The 12287-nt window shown below is 40.4% G+C and overlaps 1 protein-coding gene across 12 annotated transcripts in view; it reads left to right on the plus strand.

Moving 5' to 3' along the window:
- Positions 1-12287, plus strand: part of DST (dystonin) — a 472092-nt gene that overhangs the window by 77184 nt on the left and 382621 nt on the right. The gene's annotated exons all lie outside the window — the stretch shown is intronic.

The raw sequence follows: 12287 nt of genomic DNA on the forward strand, positions 1-12287 counted from the left end.
CTAAAGATTAGCACAGGAAAGAGGTAGAGGACGATCTGCAAGATGGTCCTGAACTCCTGTCTGTGCAGCAGAGCTAGCTAATAGCCGGCAGAGACGGGAGGCTGGGAAGGCTCCTGAAGAGATTTCTATAGGACTAACAGAAGGACACATTGGCCATATCGACCATTTACATTGAGAGAAGTAGTCAGAGTGGCAGGTGAACCTCATTTTCCTGGGATGGGTGTTGAGGATGGCACTTCAGGTGGAGACCTGGCACAGAGTCCAAAGCCAGTGCAGCAACAGAGGAGAACTGCAGACTTAGGGCACTGACCACTTCCCTCCATCAGCACAGCCACTGCTTTCCTGGATGGCGGAAGAATTAGGTTCATCAGGTCCAACAGAGTCCCCTCTGGGTACTGGGACAGGTCTGCTCTTACATCCTCGCCAGTACCCCAGTAGGTCCCCTGAGTTTTCTGGGGTCTGGTTGGGCCGGATCTTTCCCTCCCCAGTCAGCCTTCGTACTCCAGCTCCTTGGAGTTGGGGCCTTGGAGTGAGTCTTTCAAATAAACCAGAAACCATAGAGATTAAAAGAAAGAAAATACAAAGAAATGAGGCAATTATTAACTGGAAGTTTGAATACGCAGGGAAATTTAATTGGGATATATGCTTGATTTAACAGGGAATGTTATTGTCATAGACTTAATCATGAAATCACTGAATGTGGATTTAAGCAAAATTTATGTAAGAAAGGTATAATCTTTGTCTACCATAATAGAAACTCAATAGATAATATCTAAAATTAATGAATCTAGAGATACACTATGTGCATTTTATGTAGAACCATAAATGTCAAAGTGGTAGGAACCAAGGATGTGAACATAGTTGCATCTGGGAAGAGAGGGAGGAAAGCCTGAGACCACCATTTTTGTGTACTGCCTGTTTATTTATTATTTTTTTTAAAAAAAAAGATTTTATTTATTCAACAGAGAAAAATCACAAGTCGGCAGAGAGGCAGGCAGAGAGAGAGAGGGAAGCAGGCTCCCTGCTGAGCAGAGAGCCTGATGTGGGGCTCGATCCCAGGACCTTGAGATCATGACCTGAGCTGAAGGCAGAGGCTTTAACCCACTGAGCCACCTGGGTGCCCACCATCTGTTTATTGATTAGGATGCAATGAGAACTCAAACTTACTCCTTACCAATCTCTAGTTAAATTACTCTCTGCATCTAAGGAAAAATATAAAACAGGTTTCACAACTTTTATGTAAAAATAGGAAGTCCTTATTTTTTTTTTTTTTTCAAACATTAAAGATTTTGGCACAGTCTAGTAATAGCATTACTTCAGGCTGATCTTATGTATGGTCACAACTCTGTATTTGAAGTTAATATTCCTCTTTTCTCTGAGCCTGAGCCAGAGTTGGGGAAGAGGTGAAGGACATGGTTGACTTCTTTTTTCTTTCTTTGTTTTCTCCCATACTGTCCAGTTGTTGCTTCTGACTGCTCTAGGTTGGCCCAAGGAGAAGATGGGAGCCCATGTAGTTAAGATCTGGCATCTGTGCCCTCTTCGTGTGTTGCATTTCCCTTCATGTAGGAAAAATCTTTGTGTGTTCTGCCTTGGCCCCGAGCTTCTGATGATCCCCCCCCCTCCCCAGTTTGTCTCTTCTTCCATACACAAAGTCCTTTTGAAAAGATCCCCTTAAATAGGCACCTAAGTTAGCTCCCTCTCTCCTGGGACCTACATTAGGTACCCAAAGGGCTTGTGCCTTTGCCTATCGGGGTGGGTAGCTCAGTCCCAGTCAACTCTTTTCCTCCAACCATATTCTTCATCATTAGACTCTCTTGGTGAGAGTCATATTGTAGTCATATGTGCTCCAGCCTCAGGGATACATGCTTAACCCTTCAGGAGATCTGCTTGTACGCTCTTTCTTGTTACAAGGTACAGGGCAAGCACACTGGCCTCTCTTCTAGGAGGAAAATGTATAAGGCATCAGTAGCTTTCTGCCAAACAATCTCTCTTGGTTTCTGGCCTTGTTTGCCTCTCTTGAGTAGACAATGGACTCTAGTTGCTCTAATTATTATTATAGTTAAAGCTTAACATGGCTTTCATAAATGCTCTAGTACAATACTTTTCACACATTTGTGGGGAATATTTTTTAAAAAATTTTTGATCCATTGAAGATCTACATATGGTCCTTTAATGCATGACTGGTCTTTTCATTTCATGTCACGGGTGACTTAACACATGAGCTCAGCAGTGTCTGAAATGGTCTGTTCAACAAGGCGAGTCTACTGACCATTTCCATTTCCAGAGCAATGTCAAATCATTCAAAAAGTTGCTAAATACTCTAAATTTCCATATTTACCCTGTAGCAAACTAGTAAAACAGTTGTCAGGCTGGCAGCATTCCATGGCATATTTTTAGTTGTGCTGTTCTAGCATTTTCCCTTAGGATCCCTTCAGAATTGAAAGAAAGGAGGACTTAATATCATTTCTGGCCTTTGGGGCATTAGCCAAAACAGACCAAAAAATATATGTATTTTTTGTATATTATAGTTTAATATCCTATTATAGTTATGTCTTCACTAATTCCACTAAATATATTTATTATATTACATAAATATATTTATTATGTCTGCTTTGTCAGATCCTATAAAAACAGAATGGGTATTCTAAAAAAGGGAGAGACATAGTAAAAATATAACTAAATATATACTATGTTAGGAAATGATAAATTGTATGAAAAAATACTTGAAGTAAGGGAGAAAGAAAGGTGGGAATGGAATAATGGGCTGTAATTTTATGTAGCATACTCCGAGAATATTTTTTTAAAAGATTTTATTTATTTATTTGACAGAGATCACAAGTAGGCAGAGAGGCAGGCAGAGAGAGAGAGGAAGAAGCAGGCTCCCTGCTGAGCAGAAAGCCCGATGCGGGACTCGAACCCAGGACCCTGAGATCATGACCTGAGCCGAAGGCAGAGGCTTTAACTCACTGAGCCACCCAGGTGCCCCCTCGAGAATATTTTTTTGATAAAGTAACATTTCGTCAGAGATCTGTATCAGGGACAGAACCATCTATCTGCATAAAAGGCTTTTAGGCCAAATGCTTTTGAGCATTTTTTGCTCCTTAGCTTATGAGTCTGTCTTACTTTGATAAAAAATAAAAGTAAATTTGAAAGTGAATGGGAGAAAATGAATGGGAGATGAGGACATGGAGAGAGCATTTGTAGATTACCTAAGAAGGGAATGAGGAAATTAGGCAGTAAATTAGGGAGGATGTGGGATTCAAAAGTCTTTCTTTTTTTCTTTTCTCGTTTCTTTTCTTTTTTCTTCTTTTCTTTTCTTCTCTCTTTCTTTTAAGAGGGTGAGGAGGGGCAGAGAGAGAGAGGGAGAGAGGGAATCCTAAGCACACTCCATGCCCAGCATGGAGTCCAACGTGGGGCTTGATCTCACGACCCATGAGATCATGACCTGAGCCGAAATCAAGTCTGATGCTTAACAAACTGAGCCACACAGCTACACCAAGACATGGCTTTCTTAAGGTGGGAAGCATTTGAGATGTTTTGGTGAGAAGAAAGGGAGGACTTCCCTGGACCTGCACAGGGGTAAGAGGAGAAACAGATATATTTTGGGATTGGTGGAGTTGGTTAAATAGGAACAGTGCTGTGGGCACTGTGAATTGGTATTTGCTATTTTTACATTTGTTGGGGAATCAGATTGACTGGTTGAATGATATTTTGAAAACAGGCTTAAGCAATGTAAGCTCAGGAGTTAAGGTGAATATTTTGGCTGGTTCAAGATGGAGGATGGAATTGAGAGCTCTAGAGAAGGTGGCTGGGATATTGATGTCAAGAGAATGCTTAAAATGACAAAGCATGAGACCAGCTGAAGAAGAAGAGGAAATCACAAGGGCAGGAATACATCTGACAACAACAAATAAGGGTTGGAGGTGTGATTAACTTGAAAAAGGGTGAGAGAATTAGCCAGAAATTTGAGGTCATTTTGTTGGATTAGAATGAGAAGTTTCATAGTTGGTTCACTTCCAGGTGCTGGTGTCATCCAGAATGAGGCCATGGGTCAGAAGAGGAGAGAAGGTTGAGTTCAGGAGGTTAGGAACTTTTATGGTTGAGGTGTTAGATGCTCTTCCAAATGGTGTGGAAATCTTCTGGGATGATGACGACACTCAGTGTGGAGAAGAAGCAGTGAGTCAGATGCCAAAGTCCTCAGTGAATGAGGGGGTGTGGCCAAAGGTCAGACAATTCAGAAAGGAGACCTGTGACATTGGATGATGCTGTGGATGTAAGAGAGGGGCAAGCTTTTGATGGGACACACAGGAGAAGGAGCAGCCACTTGTGGTGGGATGTAGGGGTGCCGAGAACGGACACTTAATAAATGATTAAGGTAAGACAAGCAGTGGAGTTGTCACTTTCTGTGAGAGGGTAGAGCTTGTTGACTATGAAATGGAGGTTCCAAAGGGCACCTGGAAAAAGTTGGCAGGGAAGGTAGTGGTAGAGGAGGTAGAGATAGCAGGATGATAGCCTTTGAGAGAACAGTTTCTTATGGGTCTTGGATTTGGGGCAGTAGCTGAGGATGGCAGGGGTCTCAGCAGCTTTAGGGTTGGACCTCAGAGGAGCCAGAGGCAACCTTCTACATCCACACAGTGAAGACCAGGAGGCCGGGTGGTGTGTCCATTAGACTCCAGTCTCTTTGTAGAGTATGAGCTCCTCAAAGGCTTTTGGAATGACAGACCTAAATATATTATTGATTCTAAAATAAAAAGTTGGGAGCTTGAACTTAAACAGTCTTTCATTAAATGACTACAAGATGTATCATTATTTCAGCTGGGTTGTTGTAATTCAACTTTTATATAATTATACATAAATGAAGTTTAAAATCAATTCAAGAAGTTGTTTTACAAACATTTATTGACATAATGAAGCTCTTTCAACTTTTTAATGAAAAATGTGTTAAATGTATCTGATCATAAGTCTGATGTGATATGGACAGAACCTCTAAAACAGGATTCTGAATGTCTCAAAACGTCTCTGGCATAGGTTCCAAATATAAGCTCAGGAGGAATTGTGCAGAAGGTTAATAAAGAATGACAAGGCTGTTCATATGGCCTTCTTCAGGTGGCTGGGAGGGGGTCCATCATTCTGAGGTTCCTCTCTCTCAATGGTGTTATCTTTGGAATCTGCCTTTGTTGATTGGAGAACTAATTTATTATTTCTTTGGGATTTTTTTTTCTCCCCAGATATTTTTATTTTTATTTTTTTAATTTTTAATTTTTTATAAACATATATTTTTATCCCCAGGGGTACAGGTCTGTGAATCGCCAGGTTTACACACTTCACAGCACTCACCGAAGCACATACCCTCCCCAATGTCCATAACCCCAGCCCCCTTCTCCCAACCCCCCTCCCCCCAGCAACCCTCAATTTGTTTTGTGAGATTAAGAGTCACTTATGGTTTGTCTCCCTCCCAATTCCATCTTGTTTCATGTATTCTTCTCCTACCCACTTAAGCCCCCATGTTGCATCACCACTTCCTCATATCAGGGAGATCATATGATAGTTGTCTTTCTCTGAGGGCATGGGATTTTTTTTTTTAAAGATTTTATTTATTTATTTGACAGAGAGATCACAAGTAGGCAGAGAGAGGAAGGGAAGCAGGCTCCCCACTGAGCAGAGAGTCCGATGCAGGGCTCGATCCCAGGATCCTGGGATCATGACCTGAACTGAAGGCAGAGGCTTTAACCCACTAAGACACCCAGAATCCCCTCTTTGGGATCTTTTAAATGTCATGTGATTTGTTGTGGAAGGTGAGAAGGATTAGGAAGGACAGGTTTTCTTCAGGCTCATGTTGGAAAGGATCCAGAACTGGGAGTTTTAAGAACTCAATTTAAGCTGGAACAATCACTTCATCTCTTTGAGCTATAGTTGTCTTTGATGTAGAATGAGAATAATAGCCATCTCTATCTCATAGAACTGTAGGATGAAACAAGGTAATATTTTGACAAGGTTTTAGGAGCTCCAAAATGTCCCAAAACTGTAGTTATGATTGACAGAGGTTTTAGGTGACATGATGGTGATAAAGAGGGATGAAAAGAAAGTTAAGATATTTAATACCGGACACTCTCATTGTTGGCTCCATGCCTCGCCTGGCTGGTTGTTCTCTCTGTCTATCTATCTACCTATTTACCTACCTACCACAACCTACCATTCAAAACAAAAGCTAGGATTAGCTAGGATTTCATCTCTGTCTGACCATATGGTCTCTTCAGACACCTGACTCTCAATACTCAAGGTAATCACCATTCTGAACATTTATATTGTTCTCTTGTTTACCTTTTCACAGAGTTTATTACATCTCAGTGCATTCTTAGGAAGTCCATATTTAAAATTTTTTAGTTTTTTTTTTTTTTTTTTACTTAATAAGAAAGATGATCACACCTTATTTAATTATTTAGAACTCACTTTCAGTTCATATTGCATTGCTACTATTTAACCATGCTGCTGGATGCTACTGTAGTATGTTCATTTGACTTAACTGTGACTGTACCAGTTTATTCATTCATTCACACTCTTGTAGATGGGCATTTGTTTCTAGGCTTTTCCTTATTCCAGTGCTACTCCATGTTTCTTGCATAATCCATTTGCTCTGTATGTGTAAGTTTTTCTTGGGTATATGCTTAGCAGAATTACTACAATCATACATGAAAGTAAAACTGTAGAAAATAATGCCAAACTGTTTTGCAAAGTACTTGTACCAATTATATTTCCATCAGCCATGGATAAACAAGTATATGGAGCCATGTTATTTTCTGCATGTGGTGGCTTTAGACTTTAAACGTTTTTGCCAATCAAATTCATGTAATATGTTTTCTCATTGTGGGTTTGGTTTGCTTTACTTTGATCACTAATGAGGCCAAACATCTTTTCGTATATTTATTAACCACACGTGCTTCCTCTCCTAAAAATGTGCATTTCATTTGCCTTTTTCCTTGGTTGTTACCTGGTTGCTACTGTTTCTCTTATTGATTTGTAGGAGCTCTTTATATATTTCTGTTCTCTAGGCCTTAATTTAAATTATTGTATTTTTCATTGCTTTGCTATTTTTGATGATTTTTTTTTTCTATGGGTTTTTGTCTTGGGTTTTTGTCTGTGTGTTGTTTTGGTAGTCCCACCAGTGGGGCCTTGTCTCATTATGTTTTGCAACTTTTTAAAAAATTGAGGTGTAATTGACATATAACATACTAGTTTTAGTTGTACAACAAAATGAGTCAGTATTTCTGTTTATTGCAAAATGGTCACCACAATAAGTCTATTTAACATCCATCACCTATTTACATAGTTAATAGAATTTTTTTGTGTCTGAGAATTATTAATGTTTTTTCTTAGTGGCTTTCAAATATGCAATATACAGTATTATTAACTATAGTTGCTATGCTGTATATTACGTCACCATTGACTTACTTTATAACTGAAAGTTTGTGCCTTTTGACTCTGTTCTCCCATTTCACACCCCTCCTCCCAATCCCTGTTTTGCAAATTTTTATCATGAGCTTTCCTTAGCTGGAATTTTGTAGAAGTTTTTGAGGCATGGATTGAAGGTTCATTTTTCCAGAGAGGATCTTCTTTTATTTTTGCCAGACCTTATTAACTGTGGGGAACCTCAAAATAAATTCTCAGCATCAGAGCTTTACATACTGCACAGGTAGTGTAATTGGCCACAAAACACACATGAGAGTCAGCTTGCGGTTATAAAATGTTTTTCCTACTAGGTCCAGCCTCAGGCCTCAGACAGGTAAGTGCTCTTGCTCTCTCAGGGTATTTTACTTTGTTTATCTAATTCATACTTTTCCTGGCTTTATTTGTCAGTGTTCTAACCACATGGCCTCCTCTTTGTCTTCCGTCCTTGCCCAGGTGCTTGGCCATCAACGTGAACCGTTAGGTCTCAGGGATCAGCAAATCATCTCTGTATTTGTGTTTTTGCTTCTTCATCTGCCTGGTTTCTGAGGATTTCCTTAACACTCTCTTGCCACCTTACTGATGCCTTTAAAATATATGTTGTTATTTCATCCAGCATTTTTATGTATTATATAAGAGGAAGGATGAGGATGTCAAATTTACAGTATAGCTGAGAAACCCTTGTCTTATTTTTGTCACTAAAGAGGTTCCCTCAAGTGGGTTTTCTCAGGTCAGAGCTATGTGTACCCCAAAGTTTTAGGTTCCATCCCTAGAGCCATCAAAAGTTAAAAAATATGATCATTATACTCTCCCTGCTCCAGCTAGGAGGTCAAGACATGACTTCAAGCATTTCTAGTATAATTTCATTTCTACAGAGGGCTGTGCAGTGCACGGAGCCAGCTGCTTCTCATCTCTTAGGCTTAAAGCTGATGACAAAGCACCTTCATTTCCCGCAGACAGTAGAATTCATATGCACGTAGGGTATTGAGAAATACTCTAGTGACTCACTTATTTTTAAGGGTCAAATTTCAGTACATATGAAGCCAAGCCAACTTTTTAACTGCATAATATTTTGTTATAATTGAACATCAAATCTCAAATGAGAAAATATTGATGTAATTTTTTTAATCACAAGCAAATCCAGATAAATTCTGAACTAGCAATTGTGGTTGTCAGTTATTTTATTTATTAATTTTTTAATTGTTTTTGTTACTAACAACTTTCTAAGAAAATGTTATAATACAGAATACATTTTCTAGAGGGAAGGAAGAGTTATGGGATTAGGGAAGGATTTGTTTGTTTGTTTGTTTGTTTTCTTCCTTAAATGTGATACTCAGTATATACTAGCTCTAATCCATTAGATTTTAAACTTAGTTCAGGATAAATTTATAGTTCAGGATAAATAAATTTATAAGTTTATTTATAAACAGGCTCTGTGTGAGTTTGAAGGCGAAACATTAAAGATATTGGCGTTTGGGCATTAAAAAGACTTCGGAGATGGACTCACGGACAATTTAGAAATCTCAAGTCATCCAGGTTGGGTATCACTTTGAGGAAGCAAAGACCGGAAAAATGACCAAAGATGCCCACATCATATGTCCCAAAACCTTCAGAGTCACATCTGGAATATGCTGTACTGTTTTCCTCTTTAATGCCATGTTTTGCTAAGTTTTTCAAGTTTTTTATTTCCGTAAATTTAAAAGACATATACATTTTGTAAAATGAACTGACACCCTCCCCATGGTTAAAACTAATTTAGAAAACCTAGATATTTTACATTAAAAAAACCCTATAATCTTTGGGATTTATGGGAGTATTAAGCATGCAACGTGGATTTCTTAAACTTATTTCTAGAGTATGGGTAATCACCATGACTCCAGGCAATCTTGTCTGTTTATTAGAGCAAAAGAATCAGGAAGTCTGAGATGCAGACATTTAAGGATACTAGGGAAGTGAAAAATAGCTTCTTCTGAAACAAGAATGCTGCTTTTTATAAACAAATGACTACCATTGTTTCCTATTTTTAAATCCTATTAAAAACTGTTTGGAAACATCATCAGCTCTGTAGTTCCAGAGATAACCATAAATAAGTGAAACTGTACAAGAAAAGAGGTGATAAAGACATAAACATTTTATGACGACAGCATTTTTATTGTTGCTAATTAATGACAGTAAAAGTGGCTAGCATTTCCTAAGCACTTCCTGTGAGCCAGGCACTGTGCTGGGCAATGGGCAATAGCTCACTTATTCCTAACAACCCTAGGAAGTAGGTCTTCTGTATACATTAGAGAACCAAACTTTAAAAAGGTTAAATAGCTTGTCCACAGTTACCTAGCTAAGAAGTGGTGAAGCTGGACCGGGAGGCATGTTGCTCTGTCATACTCTGATCTCCATTCTTCATTTTCCCTCCTAGAAGTATATGTAGTTTACAAGACTGTCACAGGGAAAGGAACACTGAAGAGTGACTCTCCAGTGGGCAGATTTCAGACATCATGGCCCCAGTTATTGGTAGCTCTTTTGACTCCATCAGATCACATGAAAGATTATGTTCTCCCTGGAGAATCAGGAAGGCAGGTGAGAAGATAAGGCCATCATCTGTCTCTTTGACTCAGCAGAGTGGTGATGAGGAGCCTGGACTCTGAACTAGGGAAACAGAGGAGTGGACTGTTGCATTTAAATTAAAAGCATGTACTCCAGGCAGTATTTCTCTTGAGTAGTATTGTGAATTAGGACCAGGCTGTGTTTCTGTTAGTACTGAGACTCATTTGGCTCCTTGCATTTCTGTCCTGTGACAGGCAGAACTAGCTCTAGGAAAAATTGTGATGTAGGCAAAACTTAACTTGCATTACCGCTAAAAGCGCCAATGTTCCCTCTTCTGTTTATTTATTCTTCAGGATGTAGTCTGATGCCCTTCTTCACACTAAAGTATAAATGGCTGATATCACTTACTGTTCTCTACCCCTGAGAGACTTAATTATAAATAAAATCTTTAAATATAAAGAATGAATCAGTATTACTAGAATTTTAGGCATCAGTGTGCAGATAATATGAAGGGAGGTTAAAATTTTTTTCAGGATAATGTCACCAAGATGGTGACATAGACCATTCCTGACTTTTCTCCTCATCATAAGAAGAACAGTTAACATATATTTCAGAACAAGACACCACTGAGATAATCCTAGAACATAGGGGTGAGGTTGAAGTCCCCACTACACCTCAGAGACCAAAACAGACACATTGGAAGAGTAAGAGAAGTGGGTACCTGTTGACCACATTGCCTTCCCCCAGGTCAGTGAAGTACCACATGGACAGGTCTGCCCTGAGCTTCTAGTCCCTCTAGTGGGAAAATAGAACTCCGTGGGGATAGGCAGCCTCTCTTAATACTGAGCGTCATTTTTTAGGAGTGCCTACTCTGATCTCTCATCATGGGGGCTGCAGGAAAATCTGCAGTCACTGGGAATCTGACCGATGGAGAAAGGGGAGGGGCTTGTCTCAATTTGCACACATATCTTAGCTGACTTAATACCTGTGCCCAAGCAGTAATCTCAGTCAGCAGTTTAGCTCATCTGCAGCACCAAGCTGGACGTGCACTCTGACCAGGGAACTTGGCAGATTGCAGAGCTGCCTGATTGAGATCCCCAAACAAGGAACTGAGCCCTAGAGCTCAGTTTGCACACGGCCAGGCAAGGCGCTCAGCCACCCCACCTGCTGTGGAGAATGCCTTCCAGTTCCATCTGACCAGAAGACCTAGCACAATTCCTGGAAGCTGTGTAGCATAGTGGTATTCAAGCCAAGAGGTGGGTGAGCAGAGCAGAGCAGATCGTCCCCAGAGCAAAGCCAGTACTGGCTGCGGAGCCTTCTTGTGCTACTGTGCAGGTAGGGGGATTGATTCATAGCCAAGAATGAAGGTAGCTCTCAGCCCCTCCCAAGTAAAGAGCTGATTTGTGAAATTGACAGTAGCTGGAAGTAGCCCTATCCCCTCATGTCCAGACAAAGGAACTGAGACAGGGCCCCAGATCTGCCTGATTCAGATTCTCAAATGAAAAATTTTGTTGGCTCTAGAGCCCAGTTTGCACACATGCAGACAAGGTGCTAAGTCACAGCTTTACCCACTTGGAGAGTATCTTTCTGTTTTTCTGCCTCATCTGAACCTAAGGTTGGAGAAAGCTCCTGGAAGCTCTGTGGCCCAGTGCCACTTGAGCTGAGAAGAAGGCATTCAAGAGTTTACAGAACAAAGCCAGTGACCTTGTTTAGCTAGAGAACTTGGGGGTGCAGGTCAGCATGAGTTAAGATAACAAAAAACTTTACTAGTTTTTCAGCAGCTTCCCCTAAGTGCTTGGGCAGGGAATCTAATTCATAGTCCCATTCAATGCCAAATACAGCCTTCAGCTTGTGGGACCAGGGAACCTAACCAGAGCACTTGAGAAGCTGTGAAGCCCATTCAACAGTCCCATATATAGTGACAGAGAGCACAGCCCATGGCTTTCCTTGTCTGCAGAGTGAAACCAGTGGTCTCGCCTGACCACAGAATTCAGTGCCCACCCAGACCTGATTCAGGCCCCTAAACAACAAGTAACAAGGCCCTGGGTTCTGCCCTATTGCCCTGCTAGGGAAAGGAAATTGATTCATCTATTAATGAATGTAGTCTCCAGTTCTCATGATCTAGCAAGCCTCACCAGAGAATTCAGGCAACTGTGGAACCCATCTTACAGCCTCACTTGGGTAGGGAACCAAACCAGCAGTCCTATCCGACTGTTCTCAGGCAGTGGCACAGATTCCCATTCCCATCCTCAGAGCTTGAACAGGTGCCTTGTCCCAAAATAGACCATAATAGTAGGTGTCTT

The sequence above is a fragment of the Mustela nigripes genome, chromosome 5, assembly GCF_022355385.1.
Source record: "Mustela nigripes isolate SB6536 chromosome 5, MUSNIG.SB6536, whole genome shotgun sequence".
In the NCBI taxonomy this organism is placed as follows: Eukaryota; Metazoa; Chordata; class Mammalia; order Carnivora; family Mustelidae; genus Mustela; species Mustela nigripes.